Source organism: Sturnus vulgaris, chromosome 5 (assembly GCF_052056855.1).
Source record: "Sturnus vulgaris isolate bStuVul1 chromosome 5, bStuVul1.hap1, whole genome shotgun sequence".
Taxonomy (NCBI): Eukaryota; Metazoa; Chordata; class Aves; order Passeriformes; family Sturnidae; genus Sturnus; species Sturnus vulgaris.
This window is the reverse complement of record NC_142247.1, coordinates 2,928,888-2,943,088: the sequence shown is the minus strand read 5'-3', so window position 1 is coordinate 2,943,088 and position 14,201 is coordinate 2,928,888. Positions and strand designations below refer to the sequence as shown.

General features: G+C 44.7%; 1 protein-coding gene across 24 annotated transcripts in view; it reads right to left on the bottom strand.

Moving 5' to 3' along the window:
• The window catches only part of MICAL3 (microtubule associated monooxygenase, calponin and LIM domain containing 3), a 171,824-nt gene that overhangs the window by 139,147 nt on the left and 18,476 nt on the right, over positions 1-14,201 (bottom strand). Inside the window, exon 1 of one of the 24 annotated variants that reach the window (XM_088164555.1) lies at positions 11,493-11,629. The exons of the other annotated variants lie outside the window; for them this stretch is intronic. The gene's annotated coding sequence lies outside the window, so the exon portion shown is untranslated. Of the gene's footprint in view, positions 1-11,492; positions 11,630-14,201 lie in introns of those variants that run through there. 24 annotated transcript variants of the gene reach the window in all.

Below are 14,201 nucleotides of genomic sequence, written 5' to 3'. Positions count from 1 at the left end.
GACTACAGCCAGGTTTTCAGTCAATTCCATTCCAATGCTTCACAGAAGTCCTGGCATAGTCTGCCCCTCCTTTATACATGAACTCAGCATCCCAAGACCTCACTACAGTAAAAGGTGCCCTGCTGAATCAGTGCCAAGCCCTTTGAAGGAAGCATAAAAGAGGCACTACATGGCAAGACATTTCAACCTAACACAAATGGGTACTTAAATATCCACCTGAAAATTAAATCTACAACAAACAAAACCCACAGCTTTTTAGGGTACCCACTTTTCACCAAGCTGCTCCTCATCACCAATCAACAGGAAAATGCAGTCGTGTTCAGTTTATTAAAAGCTTTGATTTATTTTTCACATATTCAGTAGCAATTAAGAATGAGCAAGTAGCATATATTTTGCTAGTAAAAATATTATAAGGTTATGTACAGGAAGAGACAAATTTTGTTATAAAAAAGCTGGTACAGGCAGAAGTGGCAATGTTCACAAGTGCCCAAGCACACCTGAAGCAGTTGGCAGAGATAAGAGGAAAAGCAGACAGCAACTAACAGAAAACTAATTAAGTACTGCTCCTTTTAATTCTCAGCTGGGGCCCTGGACACACAGAACAGTCAGAATACAATTCTAGGAACTAAAGCCCTACATTGGAAAGGAATAATGGTTCAGTAGAAATGGTGATTTTATGGCATCTCATCTAACCACTGGATGTATTTTCTCTACTATATTAATTTGCATCTCTCACCTTTTATAAAAGCTTGTAATACTTCTCTTGGAACATTCTTCCCTCTTCTCCACAGGCACTATGTCCTCCCAAATACAACATCATTAAGCAACAACTTTTCCTTGTCATTCATCACTAAATTCTCCTCCCTGACCAGCAATGCCATCGTGGCAGTTATGGATCCCACAGTAAACCCACCCCGTTTCACATCTTTTATTCCAGCAAGGCTATTTTTAAACCCAGATCAGATTTCTGATAAGACTGTGCACTCTCAGACAGCTGTGCTGTGTGACAAGAGCAGGCAAAGAGGACACAGAACCCCAGGATTTAAAAACCAAGCAACTGGAGGGCAAAGGCACTGCCCGAGACACTCCTAAAAATCCCGTAATTGCTTTTCCTTTTGTATTTAGTTTTAGTGATTGCTGCTGTTGTTTCAGATCTGAAGAACCTGAGGGCTTTAAAGCCTGTCTATTTACTGAAAAGGAATGCACTTCACTGCACAATGTAGTCATAGGAAAGCTGTATCTAAAGCCTGTTTAGAAAACAATGAACAATTGTCTTGATTTAGTATCTTCAGATCTGTAACTCCACTACTATCAATATTTAAACCAAGGGTAAAAAACAACTCATAGCAAGCACTACATACTCTTTATCCCACTGGCTCTGCAGCAACAAAGCTTAGTTGAGAAAAGTCCTGGTTCTAATAATGCTGCCATATCAGAAAAAGCAGGAAAATCGTTTTATAAAGGAAAAGCAGAAATCAAACAAGAAAGGAATTTTGTTTGTTTGCTTTTAGAGCTGCCTTTTTATTTAAGAAAACACAATGGGAAGCATAAAAACCTCAGAAGAATGAGGCAGACAACAGTGCCCTAAGGGAAAGAGAAAGAACACAGATGCTGTGTTCCAACAGCAGGCAAGAGTTATTGGGCTGTAGATTGCTGAGTGCTGCAGAACCAAAGCCCCCCAAATCTAGAAGTAAAAATTTATGATTATATCTGTCTTCTTACCAGCTGCCATGCTGCAGTACACCTGCTAAGCACCTATTTCATTCTGTCTATGAGGTTTCCTAAGTTAATTTAACACCCACAAAATAGAACCAGCACATCTTGCAGGAGCCTGGGGATAGTAGCATTTACAAGAATCATGTACAAAACTGACAAGCAGCAGCTATTACACTTCCACTGAAAAATCAAGATAGATTTCTGAACAAATGCAGGACATTTAAACTGCTTTTTCCCCCTAACAAAAGGGCCTCCCAGAAAATATTTTCCTAAATACCAGTTACACACGGTACTGCTTGTTTCACTACAGCACACATTCAAGGTCACTCAACCCCCCAAATCCTACTTTTTCATCTAGCTGTTTTCTGTGGATGCTCAGATACAGGACCCTTAAAAGCTTTTTCTCCTTCACAGCATCGTGTCCAAGCCCTAGGAAAGCCTGCTACGTTTAGTAGAATCCACATTAAGCAGTGCTTTGTCCTACATTTACCCCAATTCTCTCCAACAGCAGGGCTATTGAATGGATTTCCCCAGCAGCCTGAAAAGTGCATGCCATGTACCAGATGTTCACTCACCCAGAAGATCACAGCCTGCCACCAAGGGGAAAAAAAGGTGGGCAACAGCTCTTAATGCCTCGGTGCCCATTGAAGAGCGTTCTCCCTCCTGCGTGCTGCATTCCGTGGAGCACTGCAGTGCTCAGAGCAGGCAGACTTGCAGGAGCAGCTGGAACACAGCCGTGCTCTCCTACACTCAGCAGAGGTGCCCAGCCCAGAGCCAGGGTGGTTTGTGCTCAGTGAACCCATCTTCTACAACCCCCTTAGCAGAGGGTGGGTCACACTGACGAGTGGCCATTGCAAGGTGGTGACCAGGGCAAGAGAGGATAATAAAGCCAGAAAATGTGCCTGCATGTGTGTAGGAAGGGAAAACAATAAGTGGAGCAAATAATGAGCGAAAGAATGGAGTCAGTATGCAAAGAAAATTATTTATTGAACAGACCATTCGTTCTGCTGACCTCAGTCTATTCCTCTCCAAGTTTTAACTCCTTAGAGTCAGGGCTCTGCCTGGGAGAGGAGGTTGCAGCTCATCTCCCCCACTGCCCTGCCATGAACCATTAATTGTGGGATGTAACCACCAGATCCTGCAGTGAGACTCCAGAAATGTGCTGCTGCTCCATTCCATCGCTCCAGGAAGTTCTCACAAATCAGAACACACACACCAAAAGCCTGGTTGGTCCATCATGTTTACCTCTTATACCCAGCATAAAAAGCCCTCTAAACTCAGAGCTGAAGAGGGTGGCCAGAGTTCATACCAACACCACTTCTAAGACCTTCACAGAAAATGAGCATTTTTCTGCAGTACCTGAATATTATCAGGTTTTAGAAAGTTGATGCCTGCCAAACATTCTTTTCCACAACAAGGAGTGCAGTATGCAAGTTAATCTCACACCCAAGACCTTGGTTCTTGCCACCTAAAGATTTTGCTATCATAAACTCCACAGACACTGCACACATTTAAACATGGCATAAACTCGAATATGTCACAGCAGTTTGTATTTCACACAGCAGCAGCTACCCCATCAAATATGAATACTAATATCTTTTGCATTTTCTCTTGGGGATACAGAACAATACCATTTTTTTATACCTGAGGAAAAAAAGTTAAGTCATTACTGCATTTGAGAACAGGCTTACAGAATCTACTTGGCTCTCAGATTTCATGATACTTATTAAGGATATTCTCTCCATATTGGAGCCTAGATTATGAAGCAAGTAGCAAACTCCTCTGAAACCATGCAATATCCAAGGTAACAACCCAGCAATTCATTCACAGCACTGGAAACACCTTCTACCCCATACCATTGTAGAAGCTTTTCTAAATACGTAACAAAGCCCCTGACTTTGTAGGCAGGTAGAAAGTTCCTGTTCTTCAGTCATCTGTCAAAGGATTCAATCAAGTCAAGAATTAACACCCAGAATTTACAAGTGCTATTGCAGTTTATGAAGCCTAATTCTAGTAAATAAGCCAACCTAGCTTAAGCTAAGGCAGCTGTTGGAAGAACCAAGCTCAGCTACCCACTCATGTGAATCATTTCCTGAATTGCCATAATTAGCACTGCATTGTAAGGCAATTCATGCTCAAAACTATCAGAAGTCAACACTCATCTTAATTTACTATGGTAATCTCAGAGCACTTGATTCCCACCCCAGTATGAGTTTTCCCTTCCAGATGCACCTCTGCTGTGACAGCAGCAGGAAAAGGAAGAATTGAGACCAGTGGCAGTGGGCAATGGCCTGCTGGGTCACATCTGACCTGTGCATCTGGAACCTGCTTGGCCACGTCCTTTCCTCTCTTTTTACGACTCTTTTTAACTTTGATGCATACTCTACATTTCTGAAATTCTTTGCTTTCCCCAAAGTCTAGAACCAAATCACTCTGCTCAACAGCAGAATGCACAGGCAGACCCCGACTGTGAGAAAACATCATGCCAGAAATCACCATCACTGCTTGCATGAATGCTAAGAATTCACCACCGTTTTCCACTACCATCAGAAAAGTCTTGACTGCCTGGGATGTTTTCCTGTATGCTGGTTGATCCCTACAGCTTTATGAAACCTGTTAGCTTCTCTCACCCTTGGAGAGACAGACTTTTCATATTATAAACTTTGAGCTCCTTGAGAGTTTGAAGTAGCATAAAATAAGCATAGTTTAAACAGTCAAACAACAAAAGGCTTTTGTGATAGCTGGAGAGTACAGGAATGGAGCAGCAAAGGAATTAGGACTAAGAAAAATACAACCCCTTTTACATGCAACTTTTGATTAGTCATTTGATTTATCAGTGACATGATATGATTTCAAATTAATACAATAACTTTAATTCTTGTCCTGACACAACCCACCTGAAGACTTTAGATCTAGACAGAAAAATATAGAAAGGAGAATGGCTACGATGCTGGAGGAGTACAACGTGATAAGGAAATCTGACCTCCGGAAAAACATTTTCTTTTCATTTTTTTGGCAGAGGCTGAACAGTAAAGTCCCCAGGTTTTTGGCACGAGGAAGGAAGACTTACAAAATGCTTCTCTTTTAAAAAGTAAATTTATTTTTCTTGTGTAATAGTACCTTGCAGCTCCATGGAGCTACAGTTCTAAGGTGACTATCTCGAGATGAAGCTCGCCTTACAATGGCAGAATTCAACACAGGTGAAAATAAGTCATCTTTTTATAGCAGAGAATGAAGGACAGTGCACAGCAGCCCCTGAAGTAAAACATTTGGGTTTGGCAATATTTCAGTTTGTGAACATGCACAATTTAGACACGTTCTGAGGAAGAAAAATACAAAGTAAACAAGTCATCTTTAACACAGTTTCAATCTGCCTCAGAGAACAGAAGATACAAATGTATTTTTTTCCAACCTAGACTTTCAGAGGATCACTAAACATTTTAATTCCTTCTACCCTAACACTCCAGCATTTCAGAAGACTGTTGCTTCAGTAACAATTTAAAAATAAACTCTCCGGAGAGCACACTGCACTAAAAACAAGCCACTCCAGACTGATGAGACATCTAGACAATGGTCCAGAAAAGGGCACATTAGCAGAAGAATTCTCCTAAGGAGGAAGCAAACATCTCAAGTGACACTCGGCAAGCAATTTAGCTGGTTTAGATCCCAGCTGATACTACAGCATTTCTAAATTAGCATTAACCAATTCCTCCCCAAGAAAAGAACGCAGCAACTGCACAGCTAACCCAGCCCACGAGGCATGTCCTGGACACATTTCTTGGTCCTACTGGCTCATGGCTTTTGCTACCAAAATGTGTCAGCAGCCCTACTGCTCCTGGAAAGCCTAGAGTAGGTTTAGATTCTGTTTATAAGCAGCAAGACCAATGATAGCAGATCTGGAAGAAACCTGAAGTACCTGGAGAGAGGCAGTGGCTTTCCCAGGCTCACCAGGGAAACCAGACACAAAGGCTAACTCCAAACCAGTCTTCCTTTACAATCAGCACAGCAAGAGGCACAGCTCTAGAGAGTTCTGAATGGGAACATTGCCTAATTAATGAATTAGTGATTTAGTGTAGCAAAGTGAATCATCAAAAACATAGTGCAGTCTCCAAAGCTGTTTACCCTTCCTGACACAGAAAAAGCCATATTAGACTTGCTCAAATGGAGCAAAAGCAGAACTCTGTTTATACCAGATGGAGTACCATACACCATGTACACAGACTGCTATTAAAGAAATTACTTTCTGGCACAAAACAAAACAACCCAATAAAAAACAAACTAGTGAAACATTTTTAGATTTGACTGTTTAAAGCAATTCTCCCAGACAAACACCTGCCCTCATTCCTCATTTCTGTGCACATCACCAGAGAACAGAAGAGATAAAGTCTACTGTCCTCCCCTTCATTCCTTCAGACACATAACCACGATGTTGGAAGTGCTGGAGGACATCCCTCAGCACAAGATCCAGAATAACCTATCCCATGGCTATCACTGATGGATATCAATCTGGTTTGTGCTCTTTAACTGGGTTAGAATCAAATTCACCTTCTGCTTGCCTTTAGACTCAATTCTTTAATGAGCCCTGAAAAATATGTAAGTGTTAAATGGTGCAAATCACTACAAGCTGCAGCATCTCACAAAATACAGCAGTTTATCTTGTCCTTTACAGCCAACCCAACAAGACTTTTCAACAGTTGAGTAAGTCTACACAACATATTTAGAAACACCAAGAGGAAGGCAAAAAAGGGCTCCCAACCATTCTATTCAACAGGACAGTTCCATCAGGGTTATAAAGAGATAGAAATATTAGATAGGACTTACACAGCCACAAGCACTTTTATTTGTATGGCAGAGATATGATCCCACAAAAATGCTGCTGTTCTGCCTACACTTCCAGTGAGAGCTCTCCCCACAGAATCAGAATAAAGATGTCTCAGTCTTCTAAACAGAGGTCACTGTCAAAGTTATGCTACCCATTGTCACTTTAGTTCAAAAGTTGCTTAGAAGACTAGAAGATTATACCCCAAAACTTCATCAGACACTCCACCCAAAGCTCATTCCAAAGCATCTTACAGCGATGAAAATAAAAGATAAAAAGTAAAGCTTGAAAGAGATTCATTAGAAGCCTTCAATGCACTCCAATGTCCTCTTCCCTCAGCCACATCAGCCCCCAGCAAGCCTTACCTCACTTCAAAGCACTGCATTTTTAGATGAATTATTTCCAAACAGCAGGGCAGAGAGCAGTAATACAGAACAATTTTCCTGCTGGCCAAAGAGGAAGTTGATTCTGTAAATGGGCTATTTCCCAGATTTTAATTAAGCTGTGCAACTGGAATCCTAGTGTAGGCAAACACAGCAAAAGATCCACAAAATAAGATAAATATTCCTGGACTGAGGTTGGAGCACAGAATCTTTGTTTTGTATCCTACAATAACATTTGAGATCATCAGCCTAAACCTGAACTCTAAAATGTAATGCCTCAAAGCAAGCAGCATTACCAAGTGGGACTACCTGTCAAGTGCTCCACAGCATTTCACTCGAGATGACAGTAGATAAGGGTCAAGAAAATTAGCTTATGTCTGTAGCTGTAGAATCCCACATAGCAATGATTTTCAATAAAAATGGTCATTGTTTTGGACAGTTGAACGTCAAGAAGAAATTCAGACAAAGCAGGGGCAGCCTAGACTGGTTTTAACCATGTGGCTAGACAGAAAAGATCATATCTCAAAGACTCTATGGAGAAAGAATGAAAAAGGTTAACATATAACAAGGATAAAGATCTAGGAAGAAAGAGATGACAGGCTGAGAGAGACAGGAATGTAGTAAAAAGGCTTTCCTCACAATTTCCATGGCTTTCTTCAGCGTCCCTTCTCAAAAATGAAAGGCAGTTTGTCATGTCTATTGCAAAACAACAAGTTCAGAACAGTTAATCTCTATCAGAGCAATCAAGTTTTTGTCTTCAGCAAAAAAAAACTATGCTGCTAGTGCCCACCTTCAGCAGAAAAGTTATGAACTCCCTCAGGAAGTGTGGGATGAAATGCATTCCTCTTTCCTGAAGCTGAAATAATTCTATTGTTAATTTACTGCTGTCTAGGAAAAGCAAGAACCTGCATTTCCTTTCCTAGTCTTACTGAATACTTTTGAATGGAGCAAATTTCAGTATCTAAAAAAAAAAAAAAAAAATCCTTCAGTTTCCTCTTGCTACCAAGGCAAACTATTGCTGCTTGATTAAACTTTCAAAAGAGAAAAAAGAAGAGAGGTATCAGAAGAGAGGCCGCCCACAAAGGTGAGCAAGGTCCCCCACCTTAAATTGTCTCCCATATCTGGGCATTCCATTTTCTATCACAAGTCACTCCATACATAAGAGTAGCACACTGCCTCTTCAAACCACAATATAACACAAGCAGAATGAGGAGAGCCATGCCTGTTTACTGTTGACACAAAGAAACCAAATGCTGTTAGAGCCTTATCAACTCATTAATCCATATTCTAACTAGCTCAACATTAGAAGAAATCCATAGGGACAGACAACAAACAATTCATTGAAATTGAACTCATTGTGTGCCCCAAACACTCAGCTGAAATCCAAATGTTTTCACAACATTCACAAACATCATCTATTGCAGATCTCGTTCCTTAGCATGTATATGTTCCTGGGTTCTTCTGGATGTACTTTTCCCTTTCTCCCTCTCCCCTGTGCAATTACAACGTGAGATGTCATTCAGCAGGGGGAGGGAGGAGGAGGAAAAAGGAAGGAAAGGGTGGTGAGTTGATGCTCCTATGCTAAGAGCTTACCTCTTGCTCTATCTCCACAGTTTTGGGCTCCCCTCCTAGTGCCTGCCTCTTGGATCTTATCACATCATTTCCAGATAGCAGCATGAACCTCGGCTCAGTATTGCCGCTATTTTATTTCCACATCTCTAATTATGAGCAGCATCCCTGGAGCTGACATCTAGGTTACATCCTGCTACAGTCTGCAAAGGTCAGGCCAGTTCTAGACTCCAGTGCTGCTGGGACACCTCTAAAAACAATTAAGAGCAAATATAGCTCCCCTGGGTAGCTCACATGAAATCCCCCTTCTCGCACTGAGCAGCAGGAACTGCTCCCTCCTCTCTTTTTGGATGAAAGATGAGATTATTGTTAAGATCTGCTGCAGTGCTGCACTCCCGGGAAACCTCTGAGAGATCACATCCACACCAGGAGTATCTCAGCAACACAGTGCCGAGGGAAAGCTGCACTTTGCACCTGTACTAACACCACAGATGTGTAAAAGCAGCCCTCGGGGCAGCTGTGTGCTTTGCTCCTGCATGACGACCTGCACACGGCAGGTGAGCCACAGCTACACGGCGTTGATGGGGTTTCTTCTTAGCCCAGCTTGTTAAGACATAGATCAATGAGCAGAGAAAAGATTCCTAAAACATCAGACTGCAACAGCACAGTACAGCACAGGCTCTGCTGCTGCTCTCGTGGGCTATTTCCAGTGACACAGAGTGGAAGTTTCCTGCCTCTGCCAAGGACAGACAGCAGCATGGACACTTCTCCCTTCACCTGCAGCTACCCTGAGTACTGCTCTAAGATTACACCAGCAGGACAGCCCCTGTGTTTGCAAAGGAAAAAAAAAATAAAAAAATCCTAATCCATTCATGGATTACCTAAGTGACTGAGAAGTCATTTTGAAATCCTGCAAGATAAGAGGAACACATCCAAGTAAGCTGAGGCAGAACTGGTCCTTTCTCCAAGAAGTGTCATCAGCTCTGCATTGCCATGTGCACAATGGTAATTCAAGTTCACTCATGGCAAAGTTACAGTGCCAGAGCCTTTATCAAGAGACCTGCACCTGCAAAATAACTGGGATTTCTCATGTGAGGCATGTTTGCAGGATATTTGAAACCCAGAGAGGCAAGAAAGCTTAGAATAAAATGTCATCCTGACCTCAACCAGCTGTGTTTTGGTTTAGACCAGGAATATACAGTTACATACTATTTACAGATCCTTTCTTAATACACAGGATAGTCAGAAACAGGATTTGCATTCAAATTTATTGAATATCGAAACTGAGATACATGTTATTCTGCTGCAGCGTAACTGAGTTATTTCTTCTGCACAAATACTTAGAAATAACTGGTAAAAGAAAAATATTTATGGTTGTCCTGTAACATCGAAGAGGAGTTCCCCATCCATTAATGTAATAATTACAGGATTGCCAAGATCACCAATTAGCTGTAAGGTGTGCCTTCCAACTGTAATTTAAGACATGAATGAATACAAGTCCAGCATACCTAGTTAAGCCATCTACTTAGACACAAGTATTTTAGCAAGCTGCAAGCTAAATGCAAATAGATCTGTTTTCTTAACTGTAGTGTGACTTTTTCAGCTGCAGATGAATGTGTGGTGGACTTTTGGCTGGTTTCAAGGGGCACTGCCAACTTCAATCTAACTCTAAATCTAGTTTTGTACCAGTAAGCTTTCACAGACTCTCAGGCCAGCAGAAATATTCCCATGATTGAAGAGCTTAATTCCCATGCAGTGAGTTATTTTTACTGAACATAACCCTGCAGCGCAACCAACCCAAACACAAGTACTGCAAATGTGACAGCGAGAAATAAACAGAATATGTATATTACAAGAAATACAGAAAGATATATTAGCGAAACTACTGGTATATTTCAAGCAAGTGCATAGCTATACAAATAAAGTCTTGTTTATTTCAAAGCTCGGTTACCTTGTATCTTTCAAAGTTCCTAGCTAAGAGGAGCCTAAAGGATAATCAGTTTCTGTATATCCAGCTTGTCCACTGAGAGGCCATTTATTTGCTCAGCTTCCCCTAAATCCATTGCACTAGCACAGATAAAGTTCATTTAAGGCGTAGAAAAACCAAGAACGCCAGTTTTGAGCCTAACACTCAAGGATTTCCCATAGATTCTTCATTTCCTTCAACTTTCAAAGCAACACAACCGGACCAACAAAAGAAGTAGCATTTTTTTTTTTGTCGTGTCAGACTTAACAGTAACTTCTGTCGAGATGGAGGGATCCTTTCCAGGCGCTTCAGAGCACTAATCTTAAATGGATCACTGCACGAGGTAAGAGAGGATTTCTTCAGAATACGGAATTAAGTCATTGCAGTGAATGGATAAGCAGGTTTTTATTATTATACAAGAAAACCTATGTTTAGAAGCAGCTACCCTTGCTAAGTACTAAACACCCTTAAACACATCTTAGGACAATAGCCCGCAGAGATTAAGAACGAACCATAACACAGCAAATAAAGCAACGGAGGCGCAAGCATTACAGTCCCTCGTACCGGCTTTATCTAGAACGACAATAAAAAGCCTAAAGGCGAGACAAGCAGCAGCCTGTGCGGTTTCTGCCGTGCCTCACGTAGGGGTGCCGTAAGCTCCGTGTGACGGAAGCACCGGCAGCACCCGGTGACCCTGAGGCGGCCGCGGCTCGCGGGCGGTGCGAGGCACCCGCGGGGCGCTCCGGGCGATGAGGCCGAGCCGCGGCAGCCCCGCACCGCCCGCCGGTGCCCTCAGCGGAGCCACCCGCTCAGCCCGCCCCGTTCGTGCCCGGCGCCGAACCGTGTAACCAGCTCACAGCTCCGCGGCGGTGCCCGCCGCCCTGTGCCGCCACCCACGGCAGCCGCCGCCGCCGCCGCCGCTCCCTTCAAGGCGCGCAGACCCCGCTCCCCGCGCGGTGCCGCGGCACCACCGGGGATCCTCCGCCCCCGAGCCCCACCTGCCGCCCCGCAGCCCTCCCGCCCCGCCGCGGGCACTTGCCTTCGCTTCATGCCGCTGCTCGGAGGCGGCGGAGCGGGGCTGAGGCTGGAGCGGACCGGGACCGGCCCGTCCCTGCCCGCCGCGGGAGGGGCGGGTGCAGCGGCAGCAGCGGCGGCGCGCGCGCACCTTGGCAGCTCGCGCTGCCGCTGCCCCGCCCACCGCCCACCGCGCGGGCAAAGCCCCCTCCCCGCCCGCCCCTTCGGGCGGCGCACCGGGCAAAGGGGAGAGGCGGAGGGAAACGGCGGCTCCACAGCCGCTGGGCACGCGGTGGAGAGGGGGGATAAAGGAAGGAGAGCGAAGATAAAGGGAGAGTAACAAGTGTGGCGGAGAATGGGTATCATCCCCCAGGCGGCTCTCTCTCCACAGCCCCTAAGTGCTCTCGCTCTCCCCCCCGCCCCCTGTGGCAGTGGTACGCTCCCACCGCTCGAATTGCAACAGGCCTGGCGGGGATTGGTGGAGATCAAAAAAGGGGCGGGGCGAGGCTGACCGTTTAAAGCGCTCCCGGGTCGGAGGGGGGTGCGCGCCCCGGGAGCGCGCCCCGTACCCCGAAAGCGCGCCCCGGGACACGCTGATGGAGACGAGGGATAGCACTGAAGGAACCGGCGAGAGGTGGGAGGCAAATAAATCAGATCTAAAAGCGGCCGCGGAGACGCTTGTGAAGTCGTCATGAGAAAAGTCCGGAGATGTTTTTGGGTCGGGGGTGGCTGGGGAGAAGCTGGCGGCGGTGATCGTGGCATCTCGTCCCGTTCGGATCCTGATGCGCTCGGGAAAAGGCTCCTTGTCCCTGCGCTCGGGGAGATGAGCAGCCTTGCAGCAGGTGGATGCTGCTGCCGTCATCCTTGTCTCCTGCTCATCAGCTCATCTTGGGAGCCCCAAATAGTGACTAATCCCTCAGGTCACACCGAGGTGACAGGGTTGGTACAGGCTGGGCAGGGGAATGAGCCAGCCCTGGTCTTCAGGAAAGCACTGAGAGGAACCCAAAAAATGTCCTACTAAAGCCACAGCCTTCCAACCCTACCCTAAGAGAAATTTTGATCTCCATAGCATATTAGAGATTTTGGCATGAATAGTCAGGTATTGTAATAATACACGATAAAACACCAAACAGATATGATTCATAAGAGATGTACACAATGAGTTAATGATATGGCTGAGCAAATCCTTACTACAGTGGCGTATGACAAATATCAGCCAGAAGTGCACAATTCCCAATTCACTATCTATATCCATGTCTGAGAACAGATGGAGGAAAGCCTTTAGCTGATCTAAACTTGGCTCAACCCACCCTGTTTACTGATGGAGTTTCCATGAGCATAGAAATTAAAGCTACTGGTTGCAATCACCAGAGAGCCTCAGCCTGCTGATTCAGCTTATGTGTTGGAAAATCTGGCAAGGACACCTGTCCTTACCTGAGCAGATGCACAAAGTCATGCCCATACAAGCACCGAAGGGTGACAAGAGCTCCAGACGGGATATTCCCCCCTGGAAGTCACTGAAGGTCACTGACAGAGCAGCTCTTTGCAGGGGAGGCAGCAGCTCCCATTATCTGTTCAACACCAATATTTGCATGTGTCCTCCCCTGCAAAGGTGCAGGTTGGGGGTGTGTTAATTATCGAAAAATGAAGCAGATGGAGGAGGAGATTTACATAAAGTGATACAGAAGACGTTTCAAAATGCTGTCCCGGGGCCCGACTCTCAGTGTTCGCAGTGATTACTGGCTGAGCACTCCGAACAGTCAGGAGGAGAGCTGGCAAGTTTAACAATAATCTTTGTAAAGCGCTAATAAGGACCCAAACAATTCCCATTAGGGAACTGAAGAGCCATCTGCACTCTAGCATGAGGCTGTCTATGGCATCCACAGCAAGACTTGTATGTCTTGGCTCGGTATTTTGGAATCCAGCACCAGAGAGGCTTAGTCATATGACGGGGTTATTTGCATCATTATGCCGCTGGATTCCCAGAGAAGTTTTCACAATGCGCCGTAAGAGGAAGGGTTTAAACAAGTAGAACTGAAGCAGAAACAAAGGACTGTACTGCCTCTGCATGTCCCTTGTCACCGCCTGCACGTGGTGCGCAGAGTGGGAGGAGGGTGGCAGGCAGTACTGTACAGAACTTGAACAAAATAAAGCACACTCACAAAAACTGCAACATCAGTACAAAATGGGCTATTTTGCAACACAAAAAACAAGTCAAGACAGCTGAAATCCCGCATCACAGCTTAGTTAGAAACCTGATGCTCCAGGCTGGTGATGCTCAAGGCAAGCCCAGCACTGTAACTCCTCCGAGGATTTTACAGAACCGCTGGGCTAGGGAACAGTCACCTCGCCCCAGCCTGGCAGTGATTGACTGCCTGTGAATTCCTGCCTGCAGGCACTGTAAAACTGGGTGTTGGCACTCCACAAGTGACCGCTAGTGAGCAGAGCAGCTGTGGGGGAAACAGTTCCAAACCGACCCAGGGAAAAATGTTGTAGTCCCAGAGCTTTTTAAAGGAGATGACCTGCTACCGCTCAAAATAAAGTCAGAGTATGGCACAGTGTCCCATTTTCAAAAGTCTATATAGAAAAATAAAGCCTGGTATTTTTATGTTTTCTAAGAGAAATTACTGAAGACCCAGGTGTTGCTCCCAGTCAGACAAGGAGTAAAACAAGGAAGGCAAGTGACAGAAGAAAATCCAAGAAAGTTTTTGGTATCTCTATGAAATCAAAGCTA